Source organism: Cervus canadensis, chromosome 2 (assembly GCF_019320065.1).
Source record: "Cervus canadensis isolate Bull #8, Minnesota chromosome 2, ASM1932006v1, whole genome shotgun sequence".
Lineage (NCBI taxonomy): Eukaryota > Metazoa > Chordata > Mammalia > Artiodactyla > Cervidae > Cervus > Cervus canadensis.
The window spans coordinates 104,715,656-104,729,679 of NC_057387.1; the positions used below are offsets into that span (position 1 = coordinate 104,715,656).

The 14,024-nt window shown below is 41.7% G+C and overlaps 1 protein-coding gene across 5 annotated transcripts in view; it reads left to right on the forward strand.

Moving 5' to 3' along the window:
• Nucleotides 1-14,024, forward strand: part of KIAA0319L (KIAA0319 like) — a 94,175-nt gene that overhangs the window by 8,440 nt on the left and 71,711 nt on the right. Inside the window, exon 2 of one of the 5 annotated variants that reach the window (XM_043461938.1) lies at nucleotides 3,714-3,782. The exons of the other annotated variants lie outside the window; for them this stretch is intronic. The gene's annotated coding sequence lies outside the window, so the exon portion shown is untranslated. The remainder of the gene's footprint in view (nucleotides 1-3,713; nucleotides 3,783-14,024) is intronic. 5 annotated transcript variants of the gene reach the window in all.

Below are 14,024 nucleotides of genomic sequence, written 5' to 3' on the forward strand. Positions count from 1 at the left end.
TCTCTCTCTCAAAGAGATGGGGACTCGCCAAGTGGTCAGAATGGAAATACAATGTGCTTTTAACTTGGTGTGAAAAATAATGTTCAGTTCCGTGTTGCTGAACACAGTTTTGTTTTTGCCAAATAAATCCTCTACTTCAGATTACTGCCCGAATGCTTTGTTAAAACTCCGCTTCTGGCCTTTGTTTTGGAATCTGTTACTTTTGTTGCCACCTCCTGGTTGCTGTCCTCTGAAGCTTCTGCTTTCCTGTTGTCCCCTGACCCCTGGGTTGCCCCCACGATGTCCCCTGAGGCCTCCTGCCCCCCGATTGTCCTCGGAAGTTGCAGTATCCTCAGGGTGCTTCTAGCTCTGGTTGCTCCGTGGCCGCCGAAAATTGCCCGCGTCGTGAGTCTGGCCACTCTTCCTGTACTTTGGTTACTGATGCAGTAGGGATATCAAAGCAAACGTCCTGCTTTCCTTTGGGAAAGACCGTTCCCTTCACTTTGAAACCAATATCCTCACCCGGTTGCTCTTTAAGTTCTTTCCAAGCATAACTAATGTTTGGCATTTAAATTCACAAACATGTTAACCTTTTAACATATATAATAACAATTCAAAAATGTGTTAACATTTAAAGGGCCAGAACCAGCCTTGGAAAGCTAAACCAAGATTAGTCTTTGAGGCTAGTATATACCTGAAGCTAACAATTGGCTGTGAAAATGTTTACTGTTGTTCTCTTGCTTCTGGGCAATAGATTACAGAGTTAGTTAATAAGTATTTTGAGTACAGAGAAAAAAGATTCAATTCAGAACCAGTTTTTTTTTTTTTTTTTTTAATTTATTTTTTCCAGTGGGTTTTGTCATACATTGACATGAATCAGCAATAGATTTACACGTATTCCCCATCCCGATCCCCCCCTCCCACCTCCCTCTCCACCCGACTCCTCTGGGTCTTCCCAGTGCACCAGGCCCGAGCACTTGTCTCATGCATCCCACCTGGGCTGGTGATCTGTTTCACCATAGATAGTATACATGCTGTTCTTTTGAAACATCCCACCCTCACCTTCTCTCACAGAGTTCAAAAGTCTGTTCTGTACTTCTGTGTCTCTTTTTCTGTTTTGCATATAGGGTTGTCGTTACCATCTTTCTAAATTCCATATATATGTGTTAGTATGCTGTAATGTTCTTTATCTTTCTGGCTTACTTCACTCTGTATAATGGGCTCCAGTTTCATCCATCTCATTAGAACTGGCAGAACCAGTTTTTTAAAACTTACTAGGATTATGGTCCTGGACGAAGCACGAGGTTAATAAAGATGAGTGTAATGCAGTTCCTGCCCTGGAAGAACTCCTAGTTTAACGAGGGAGATAGATGTATAAATACTATGATGTGGTAAGTGAAAAGATAGAGGGGTGCAGTGCCCAGAGTGCTGCTGCAACCAGAGACGCATTCAGCTTAGAGAAGAACGGGGAAAACTGAAGCGTTCTCTCCAGGGAAGCTGATGGCTGATAGAATGTAGAAGGCTGAATTTGAAGGCGATTCCCAGGCAATGGAATTGAAAGAGCAAAAGCACACAATTATGAAACAGCTTGGTAAACAAAGGATACTCTCCACGCAAATTAGTGCTGCTGAAATAAAAAGAGCAAAGCTGGAATGGTGACTTCTGAGGAGGTGGATGGTGGCCAGGTGATGAAGGATCTTATATGCCATAGAAAGCAGCTTTGATTTTAATTGTTTAAGGCAGGTGGTCTGCAAATTTTCTTGATTATGCACTCATATCCATAAAAAAGTTGAGGCTGTGCTCCAATTTTTGTTTATACATTATAAACAAGCACCGTTGTGCTGAAGTCTTATGTTTATAAGAGATTCCAAAAGCAAAACCTTAATAAGATCAACTAAAAACAAATATTAATAGTTTTAATATTTTCTTTTCCTAACTCCATAATTTGTCTTGTGTATCTCTGGTAAGCAAAAACTCTACTTTGGAGAACATTGCCTTAGAAAATTGGGAGCTATTAAAACTTTGAGCAGAAGACTAATACTGGTACATTCCTGGAACATTTTGGCTAGAATATAGATGAATGGTAATGGTGCGGATGGGAGAAAGATGGCCAGGGGAGGGAGATGAGGGCTAGAGGTAAGGGTATCTGTTAGGAAGCGAATAAAATAGTAGTCCAGGAGAAAACTGTCTGTCTTCAAGGAACCTCTCGCTGGAAAGAGCAGTTTTACTCAATACGAATCAGTAGATATCAGGCTAAATAGATAGGTAAAATTTAGGAGTTCTGTAGTGACAGATTAGAGGTGGCTGTTTTTTAATTGATGTATAATACCATTATTTAATTCCAGAACATTTTATCTCCTAAAAGAAACTTCATACCTGTTAGCAGTCAATACCTATTTCTCCCTCCTCTAGCTTCTGGAAGCCACTAATCTACTTTCCAACTCTATGAGTTTGCCTTTTCTGGACATTTAATATAATTGGATTCATGCAGTAAGTGGCCTTTTATGTCTAGCTTCTTTGGCTTAGAGTCATGTTTTCAAGATTCATGTTGTAACATGTTTCAGTACCTCTTTCCTTTTCATGGCTGAATAATATTTTAGATACAGATTTTGTTTTATATAGTAGAGTTGCTGAATCATATGGTAACTTTAACTTTTTGTTTACTACAGCAGCTGCATCGTTTTACATTTCCACCAGCAGTGTATGAGGGTTCCAGAACATTTCTCCATGTCCTCACCAACACTTGTTATTCTCTGTTTTTTTTTTTTGTTTGTTGTAGTGGAGGTTGTTGAAGGTGAGAAAAATCAGGGAAGGCTTTGTGAAGGAAATGGAACTTGGCTTGGGCTTAATACGTATCCAGTTTGCCAACAGACAAACCGACACAGTAAGAAACAAGGGCTAGTCAAACAACCAGATGGGTGCAGATCATTTATTTGTTTTATTTTTTTTTGATTGCTTATTCATTTCACAGATATTTATTGAGCCAAGCATTGTTCTTTGTGAGGGATCTCTGGCCAGGTTCCTGGCTTCGTCTTTCCCAGCCAGGGAAGCTTTCTGAACAAGCACACCACATTTGCTGTCTCTGTTTTCCCACCTCTGTCCTCTTCTGAACCAGTGAGGTCTGGCTTCTGCCTAAACCCTGGCTTTTACCGAGGTAACCATGACCTCCCTAGCTTGACACCTTTACTTTTTACTTAACACCTCTGCTGCATTTGACACCTTTGACTGCTTTCTTGATTCCCTTTCCTCAGTTGCCTTAAGTTACAACCATGCTTTTCTTTGCTGTCCTTTCAGCTGATGTATCGCACTGTCTAATTATTCTTCCCTCAGCCTCTTCGCAGCTTGTCCCTTAAATGTTTTGTTCTTTGGAGTTCTGTTTCTACTCTTTCTTGTGTGCCCACCCTGGACAATCTCTTTTTTTCCTTTAGCATATAACTTGTATGCTCACTGCTCCCAAATCTATATATGTTCATTCACTTCTCTGCTGGACCTCAGACCGCATAGCCACCTGTATGTCACATATCTTCAACTTAATGTATCAAGACTGAAATCATCTTTAACCCCTCTTCTTCCTTTATTCCCTGTAGCAGTACAAAGACCGTGTATGCCATGAAGCTCCTCTGTCTGTGAGATTTTCCTGGCAAGAATGCTGGAGTTGATTGCCACTTCCTCCTCCAGGGGATCGTCCCGACCCAGGGATTGAATCCATGTCTCTTGCATCTCCTGCCTTGCAGGTGGATTCTTTACCACTGAGCCACCAGGGAAGCCCCCAGTGCAAAGACCATCTCAACTCATACTCTGAGGTATATAAGTCCCTGCGTCATCCTATACTCCCTTTTCACCTCCACTTTGAACTCACTATTCACAGAGTGCCGGCTCATGTTTCCACGTAGAGTGCTCTATTCCTCTGCCTGTGCTGTTACCGTTCTGCCTGACGTATTCTGGTTCAGGTAAACATAAACTCCTCTCTCCAAAGCCTCTGATTTGGAATTTTTCTTTAGTGTTCTCATGTTATCTATACATTGCTCTGTTATTATGCCACATTGCACTGTGTGGTTTTAGGCTTTGAGAGGAGAGGTTCAGAGTAGGTCATGCCCTTGAATGTGGTCTGTATTTCTAAAGGCCTTTCTAGTGTCTGCTGGTATGTGTGGTTGGTGTGATTTCTTCACTTTGGCAGAACCGGAGTTCTAAAATGCTCCTCATCCCTACCCCAGCGTTGCTTGACCTCTAGTGTTTCTGTTTCCTTCTCATTGCTGTAGCATCTGGTATGTACAGACCTTTGTGTGCCTTTATGTCCCAGCCCTCAGCCTTTTGGGATTTCCCTATTTTCACAGCTCCTTGTCCAGTGTCCTGCCACTCAGCTTCTAGCCACACTCAGAGCTCTGCCACTTGGGCTTGATGATACTCTGTACTGTTTGGGTCCCAGTTTTCTGTGCTGTGGTTGAGAAACTGTTGTTAAGAGAACTGGGCAACTTTGGGGCTCACTTCAAGTTTCCCTTCTCCCAGGGATTGTAACCTTACACTGTTATCTCCTGATGGAAAGCAATTGTCTTAAGTATTCTGTCCAGTTTTATAGTTATTTATATAGATGATGAGTCTTGTACCAGCATACTCCATCATAACTGGAAGCAGAAGTCTACTATACTTACTTATGTGTCTACTTCATGAAGCTCTCTTACTCATGGTTACTTACTTGACATATAGCATGTAGTAGGTAGCAATAAAGGTTTGTTGGGTTAACCTAAAGATAATGTTTGAGATAGGACCAATTTGGAATCAGTAAGGAGAATCAGTCTTTCCTATGCTTTTTTTTCAGTCTTGGTCCATTAAGTGGACACTTCACTTCCCAGGATGATAATTTTTGTTCTTTTCCCCCGACCTTTTCTGATTCTCTCCAGGAATGGAAAAGTGATTTTTCTGACTAGTGATACTGGAAAAGAATTCTGTTGTAGGGAATGGCTAGTCTTCAGAATTTTCATGTGTTCTCTCCTTGCCACGATCTAACTGGTCTGCCTATGGCAGGGCAGCCTATATTTGTCCAGTTGATAAGTTTAATTCAGTGTAGGAAAGTATTAGGAAACGCATTTGTGATTGTACATCTAAGCTATGTGCTCTAGTCACCTTATCCCTTATAAAAATACTTTGGTCTCCATGTACCTCTAACTGCCATGTTTTATTTTTTAATTAGCCCTAAACTCTGGGTGAAAGTGAAAATGAAGTCGCTCAGTCATGTCCAACTCCTTGCGACCCCATGGACTGTAGCCCAACAGGCTCCTCCATCCATGGGATTCTCCAGGCAAGAGTACCGGAGTGGGTTGCCATTTCCTTCTCCAGGAGATCTTCCTGACCCAGGGATCGAACCTGGGTCTCCCGCATTGTAGGCAGACACTTTACCGTCTGAGCCATCGGGGACTCTGAGTAGGAGAGATTAATTATGACCCTCAGCCCCCACAGAGGCTGCAGATGGGACAGACAGCTTTTGGCTTAGCAGGAGGCCTTTCCCCCACCAGTTGCCATCCGCATTTTGTTCTCATAACCGCTTGCGTTTGCCCTGGGCGGACAGGAGGCGCCTGAGCTCACTTTCCCCCTCTGCCCCCAGCTGTTAGTTGTGCTGTGCTTTGACAGCTGTAGCCCCTGTTGTACCAGTCAGACCAAGTGGTACCTTTTTCCTTTAAGAGAATAATATATTTCTCCTTTTTATATTAGAGAAAGCATTTTCAGGAGACTTTTTCGGTGGCACTGTATCGCTGCTCTTCTTGTATCTACTGGGCACCTGATTTAAGGTGGATGACTAATGGACTGTATACCTCATGGCAGTGAGCCTTCAGCAGCAAGTTTTTCCTGCCAAACTGTCCTACATTCTTAACTACATTGCAGTACAGGAATGTAATAAATGATTAATCCTAAATCTGTCTCCTCAGATTGTGATAATGACTTGAGTACACGGCAGCTGGGGGAAGGTAGGGTTTTCTGGCTGTTAACATAAACCATACAAGCTCTTTGATTCTAAAATTCAGCTAGCATTGAGCAAGGCTGTGGCGTCTTTTTACATCACAATTTAATTGACCTAAGTAAGACCAGTCAGAATCATCTTAAGTTAGCGTCTCTCCCCATGAAATGAAGTAATTGTCTCTTGCTTAAATACTCTCCAATGAAAGATAATCATCTTTTTTGTCTTTTTAATCTTTTATTTTGTATTGGGGTATAGCCAATTAACAATGCTGTGATAGTTTCAGGTGAACGAAAGATAATCACCTTAAGTCCTTCTCTCTCGCCCGGAAAACTGTAATTCTGGTGGGTTCTATTTGCACTTTATGCAAACACAAACTTATTTCCTAACTTGTGTGACAAAGTAAAGAGGGTTAAGAAGATGGTGTAACTAGGCAGTAAATCCAATTCAATTTAAAAACTGTTTTAAATCGACTCTCCTAGAAATTCCTCAGGGAGGAAATAATGAAATAGTGGAGGAATTTATAAAAACAGACTAACAAATACAGGACCAAAATACGGTCTTTTGGCTTATTTTGGAGGTTGTGTAAAAGTCTTACTAATTGGAACAGCTTGCAATTCAAGGCATTGTGTGGAATGAGCAGGAACGTGATCAAGACTGTGTGTGTGGTTACTCCTTGGACATCTATGCTTTGGTGAGTAGTGTTAACTAAAAAAGATGCACAGTGTGAGAGTTGTGAGTTGTTTTATTTGGGGCAAAATGAAGACTGCAGTCTGGGAGGCAGCACCTCAGATAGCTCTGAGAGATTGCTCCAAAGAGGCACTGGGGGGAGGATCAATAATATATAAGATTTTGGTGAAGGAGGAGTTCAATGCAATCATGGACTTACTTTACAAAAGGTTTTCTGCTGGTCAGGAGGAGCTGATGTCACCATGAAGGGTGCTTTTCTAGATATGAAGAGATGGAAGGATTGGGATCATAAATCAGTTCCTGAAAATATCTAAGACCTGTTCCACCAGTTTCCCTGGAGCACACTGCCTCACTCTCCACCCTGAATTCCTCTCAGGGGTTGCTGAAATTCAGCAGCTACAGCAGCACAGGATTCGTTCTCCACAGAGGGAGATGGCACACGCCGCTGTTCAGTCTCTGGCAAATGCTCTCGGCAAGTGCCAGTTGTAGTTCAGTAGTATTGAAGGGTTTGGGTTAAAATGCACAGCTCTTGGTTTGAGGGCCTACCCTTTGAACTTTCTTTCTGATCCCCCATCCAGGAACTGCCTTGAGAAAAGTCAGCCCATGTTGTTAAGATCTTTTAGCCACTTTTGATTCCAGATAGTGCTGGATATGTTTTAGAGAGAAGTTGTAAGAATTGGTCTTGACCACCTACCTAGTTCATCAGCTGAGCAAGAAGCAGGAGGCAGAGTGGTCAAGACCATGGAGCATGGACTTGGGAGTCAGACAAGCCTGAATCTGAGTCCTGCTTCTGTTATATACTGGGTGGTGTTACTGAAACTCACCTTTCGTCAGGTTCCTCATCGACAAAACAAGAATGACAGTACCTCTGATACGGTTGTTATGAAGATTAACTGAAATGGTCCTGCAAAGTGCTTAGCCTACTCCCAGGTACATAAATAACAATTTAGCAAATGTTGGCAGTAGTCATGATATAATGACATAAAAAACCCTGACTAGTTAGATTCTTGTCTCATCCCGAGATGACCCAGTAGGCAGTGGATTTGAGGTCTCTGTTGGCTTCTTAAACCTCTAGTCAGACATCAGTCCCCACATTTTTTGAAGTATACTGTAGGCAGTTGGCTTTTCTGCACTGTCAGGAAAAGTAGGCCTCCATTCAGGTCTGAGGTCGGTTGAAGCCCATGACAGAGTGAACTTTGTATTTCCTGTAACATACCCCTAAGGAGCAAGACTGGCTACTTGCTTGGTCCTTCAGCCAGGGATCCTTTTCCTCTGGAAGAGGGCTTTGCTCTGCTGGCCCTCAGCCCTGGTTCACTTCCCCCAACACTGATGATCTGCCCATGTTTGGCAAACTCCTGTGCTAGGCCAGGTTGGTTCTTGTAGTCACAGGGCAGTGTTTTGCCTGGGGCTACTCCAATAGCATTTTTGGATTTTATGTCAGAAGTAGCTTGCAGAGTTAGTTCCTTCCTTCAAAACGTATTTATTGGGTGCCTGCCATCCTAGACATTAGAAATGCAGTGGCGAGGAAGGCAGACATGGTCTCTGCCCTCTTGGAGTTTGCAGCCTAGTGATTCCTTGGCCATTACTAGGGAAAAGAAATTCTCTTTGACAGGGGTGATATTACTGCTATCAAGGTTCCCTTCAAGGAGGCTGAGGTCTCCCTAGGGTCTTAAGGTATTTCAATGACAAGAGAGACCCAGTTTTACTTGCAGAATCCTAAGAGACTAGAGAATGTGATGTCTCAGGCTGGTCTTAGTAGAGGAACCTGCTGCTGAGAATTATGTAGGTGAAGCCCCTGTCTATTAATACAGTATATCCAGCTTTCCTTTCAACCCAGCCCACTCTCTCCACCATTAATAACCCACATCCCTGAATAAGCAGTGAGGGTGGTTATCTGGAGATTAGGAAAAAGTGTGACAGCTGCAGCCCTTGCTCCAGTTTGGAAGTGTATGTGTGTCCTCTGGTGATTTCATGGGTATTAGATATACCCAACCAGTCAGCTCTTGAAAATCCTTTTTGCATCAGGTTTGTTGCTAGGCTCTCAGGTGAACAGTCCCTGTGCAAGGGAAGCACCGCATTTTATTAATCCTGAACTTGTCTGGTCAATCACAAAAGAAAACTGTAAAATACCCAGGGATGATAAGGAATTGTGAATGTCCCTGAATGATGAATTAACAGGCCTTGTTCTAGCAGAAACAGAAGCAGAGAGGAATGCTGGCCAAGGCCTATCCAACTCCGCCAGCTGCAGACTCTGCCCCTGAAGATAGATGCCTGGTGTGGCTCATCCCATTTCCTCTTTTAACACTCTCCTGGCAAATGACAGGAGTTTAGGAATGCTTGCTTTCTTCCAACTGGCTTAACATTATACTTTGATTCTGATCCAGCAGCAATTTAAAATAAATGCTTATGGATTCTCTCACTTTTAGGTAATAAGGGGAATTAGCAGTCCTGGGAGGTGAGGTGCTTATACTGATTGGTTTTACTTCTGTACTCTAATTTCAGATTTAGGCTTAAAACTTTAAAGGGACTGCCGTTCTGCCTAGTAAGAAAGAACTCTGTTTCTTCTTCTTCTTTTTTTTTGATACAATTCAGTGCTTATTGTCCTTAACTGAGGGCAACCTGAGTCAGCTGGAAGCTTATGGAAGCTGGCCTGGTAGAATGAGTGAGTCTTAATCAGAATAAATAAAGCAGCCTTGTAGGGAGACGCTGAAGAGCCAGGTTCCACTTCAGAAAGCTGCGTCCTGCTGGGTCAGTCTGTGGCTTTTGGCCTGAAGCAAAATAGCCCCCTATGCTAAAGCACCGCCAAGCTGCCCTCCTCACTGTGCATTCCCCTTCATCAGTCTCTCTAGTTGCTCGGTTTTCTTTTCTTTCTTTTTGTTTGATTTCTTTAACTGTTTCTTTTTTGATTATAAACGTCATGCATGCTTAATGTAGAAAGTTTAGGAACTTATTACTCCAGATGGAAATAACTACTACCTGTGAATCCCATCGTGAACCTGCAGATGTAGTTTCAGGGATATTGCTGAGGAGTTGTCTGTGAGGGGTTTGTTCGCTCTGCTCAGTTCCCACTTACTGGAGGCCCCCGTGGCCCCAGCCGCCTCCGGACCTACTGGAAGGGAGACTTCTGTTCTTGTGGAGGCCCTGTCCCAGCCTGACAGAAGCTTCTGGCTCTTCCTTTCTTCCTTGGTTTTCAGAATTGCTCTCAGCTGTGTTCTCCAGGGTGTGCTTATAAGCTGCACCCTGACGTTCCTCACGAGGCCCTTTTCAGAGAATGGGGTGAATTTGCATATTACCTCTTCTGTGAAAGGTTTAAAGGGAGGGCTTGATCTCTAAGCGCAGGTGGGTAGATCTAAAGCAGGCTGGTTTGCCCAGGGTAGTCATGGCAGAAGGAAAAGTTTTCTGGCCTTTTCGCGGAGACTTTGGCTGACAGGCGTAGCCTCCTTTCCTTCCCCAAGCTGTTTGATTGAGCTGTTTCGCCCCCACTCTTTCATATTTCGTGTGGGGGTTGCCGCCTTGGCAGCATGGCTGCCTCCGTCATTAGGGAGGAAGAGGTGAAGGCCCTCCACGAACAGTGTGTTTTCAAGGGTTTGCTGTGTGTCTGTGGGGAGTGTGTGCAGGTGAGAGAGAGCAAGAGGCCAAGGGGCATGTGGATGTCTCTCTTGCCCTGCCTAGAATTAGTGTCACTTTGAAGGCACAGAGAAATATTGCCATTTTATAGATGAGCATAAGGAAAGGCCAGTTTCTCTGTGGCTAGATAGAGTCTGTACTAGATAATTGGGTAGTAAGGAATGTTGACCGTTTTGCCCAAATTTTTATTTCTGTCTGTTGAATGTGAGAATTACAATCAACTTGAAAATGGAAGTATAGGAGAAAAATACCTATATATATACATACACACACACACGTTTATGTATGTGTGTATTTATGTGTGTATGTATGTAGGTATCATAAAAATAAAATTATGAGAGCCACACATCTGCAGTAAATAAAAAACCATATCTGAATGTCAGTACTACATTATGTTAATGACTCTAACTAGATTACACTGTTCTAATACACTTTTCTAATATTTGTGATCTCTGGTGCTTTATATGTATTGCTATATACTTACTGCATTTTTAATACCTTCTCTAGGATGCTTAATTCAAATAATTAATGATGATTAATATCTAGATGGTAAGTACATACTATAGATACATATAATTCATGTCAACAAGTACTATCCCTGGCTAAATAAACCCACTTCCCTGCCATCAGAGTGCTCACACTATGGAGGCAAAGATAGATATAGACACATAAAAAAGCATGATAAATTCCAGGACGTGTTGTGGGAGCACAAAGAGTGGAGCAGGGAAGAGCTGAGCCCTGCTCTATAGCGGGCTGGTGAGATAGGTGATATTCTAATCCCTTTGAACTTCTCCCAGATTCGTTTGATGTGGTTTTTAACCTGCAGAGCGCTTTTACTTCTCTGTTGCAGAGGAAAGGGTAAAGGGAAGAGTATGTACAGCTCTGTAAAGTCTAGAGAATGAGTCCTAGGAAGATTATTTTTATTTCTGTACAGATACAGATAAGCTTTGGTTTAATTTAAATAAACTGGCTCTTAAAAATTCTAAGAATACTAACTACTCATACAGTTTTGCTTTCATTTACACACCGATGAGAAAGCATCTGTAGCTTTGCATTTTATTTGCTATAAGCAAAAAGTGGTTTGAGATATTTAAGAATCTGAAACTTGGTAGTATTGAGTCCTCGCATGTCCCAGTTCAGCCCACTGCAGTTTTTTTTTTTTTTTTTTAAATGAGACTTACATAATACTCCAAAATGAGAGATTTTTTTAATGGATAAATTGACATAAAATTTTCCTCTGTTGGCCAAATCTGCTGAAGTAACCCTTCATGGTTTGCTATATTATTTCCTTATTTCTTCTCACGCTTACTGCTGTTTTATTTAATTTACATATCTCTGCTGCAACCCTCTAAATGATCTTCTCTTTAGAAACAACAAAACCAGCTAGCAAAAAAAGAGAAAAAGGAAAAAAAAAGAAAAGAAAAGCAAAAAAAAAAAAAAATCCCAAACCTACCAAAACCAAAAAAAAAAAAACCACCTTCCCCTGAAACAAAACAGTGCTCTGATTCAAGGTTCACTGTGTGGGTTTCCAAAGAAGGTTGGTATGATTGTGAATGCAAATAATTTATCAGCCCTGCAGTGAGAGACAGCAGTCAGCTGCAGGTTCTTAACGATAACATCTACAAGTGGGCTGGATAGAGAATAGCTTGATACTTGGCATCATATCCTGCAGCTTTTCTCTTTGGGGAAAAAAGCCTTTCTTCTTAAGACCACTTTGATTCACAGACTGAAGTGTGTCTGTTATCATTTGATAGCTGTGCTTTTTGAATATGAAGGCAGTGTTACACAGAGAGGTGGGCTCCTGCACGCTGTGGCTCGGAGGCGTGCTCTCCTTGACAGCGTTCTCGAGGCTTTTAGTCATAGGTGGTGGGAGAAAAAGCAAAGCAGGAGATTCTAAGTGTATGATACGCGCAGTGTAACCCCCAGTCACAGTTTTTCTTGAATACATGGTTTAATCATTTGCCTTCAATCTGCCTTTAAATATTATAAAGCTCCTGATGACTGGCTTATTTCTAAGCAGGTGACTATAAAGTAGGTAGGAGAGCTATTTTCAGCTCTACCGGCATTTCGATTCTTACTCTCACTTATGACTTGGTTGTGAAAATGGCTTTCAGCTAAATCTTAACAGATACATCTTCTGAAACTTTGTAGCAACCTTATCCAATTAATGCAAACTTTTGATTTATTAATAAGTATCAGGTAGAAACTAAAAGTGATAGAATTGTGGTAGACTGGTTTCCATTCATCTAGGTGACCAGAACTCAGATGTGTCCTTTTCTTTTTCTTTTCATCATTACTCAGGAGAAGGGAAATGGAACGGATCTAGATGTCATCAGTGATGAATGCCTATTTGCCTAGTTGAACTGGGAAGCTATTCCCCACCAATGCTTTGTTCTGAAAGTTCTATGGTGAAAGCCTATCTTGCCTTTGAGTGAAGTGGAGTGGTCTGAAATAGATAACTCAGGGAACTAGAAATCGGTTGGTCCTTTCATGAGGAAAGATTGCTTTGTGATTTGAAAAGATTTTTCAGCTCGTTGTTTAGGCAGGAAAGGCTGTATCCTAGCTGGTTATGTTAGGTTCCATTATCTCTTTTTTAAGCCATTTGGCTTTTCTTTAGTTTCTCATTTTGCATGTCTCTCGTCATTCCTGCCATTCAGCGCTCTCCCCAGTTTAACTCACAGAGCTCTTTCTCATTTCTTAGTGAACTGGGGACTCTGGTTTTCTCTCCTCTCCCTCCCTTCTTTTAGTCAAGGAGATGAAATAACATTAAGCATCTGACTAAAACTGAAGTAATTCCATATTAGAGCTGACATCTTTTGACAGATATTGTTAGTTAAAAAAAAACACGTAATTTTTAAAGTTTACCCAGTATTTAAATAAATTTAAAGATAATTCTTTGAATGCCTACTATGTGCCAAGCATTTTGCTCTGTCAACAAATACAGAGAACATGCTACAGATACAGAGAATGTTCTGCAAGAGAACACGCTGGTCATAGCAAACACCTTCTTCCAACAACACAAGAGACGACTGTACACGTAGACATCACCAGATGGTCAATACTGAAATCAGATTATATTCTTTGTAGTCAAAGATGGAGAGCTTGTATACAGTCAGCAGAACAAGACCAGGAGCTGACTGTGGCTCAGATCATGAACTCCTTACTGCAAAATTCAGACTTAAATTGAAGAACGTAGGGAAAACCACTAGGCCATTCAGGTATGATCTAAATCAAATCCCTTACGATTATACAGTGGAGGTGACAAATAGATTCAAGGGATTAGATCTTGTAGAGTGTCTGGAGAACTGTGGACAGAGGTTCCTAACATTGTACAGGAGGTGGTGATCAAAACCATCCCCAAGAAAAAGAAATGCAAAAAGGCAAAATGGTTGTCTGAGGAGGCCTTATAAATAGCTGAGAAAAAAGAGAAGTTAAAGGCAAAGGAGAAAAGGAAAGATACATGCATCTGATTGCAGAGTTCCAGAGAACAGCAAGGAGAGATAAGAAAGCCTTTTTAAGTGAACAATACAAAGAAATGTAGAAAAACAATAGGATGGGAAAGGCTAGAGATCACTTCAAGAAAATCGGAGATACCAAGGGAACATTTCATGCAAAGATGGGCACAATAAAGGACAGAAACGGTATAGACCTAACAGAAGCAGAGTATTAAGAGGTGGTAAGAATAGAAGAGGTTTAGATAGATTAAGAAGAGGTGGTAAGAATACACAGAAGAACTATACAAAAAAGATATTAATGACCCAGATAACCATGATGGTGT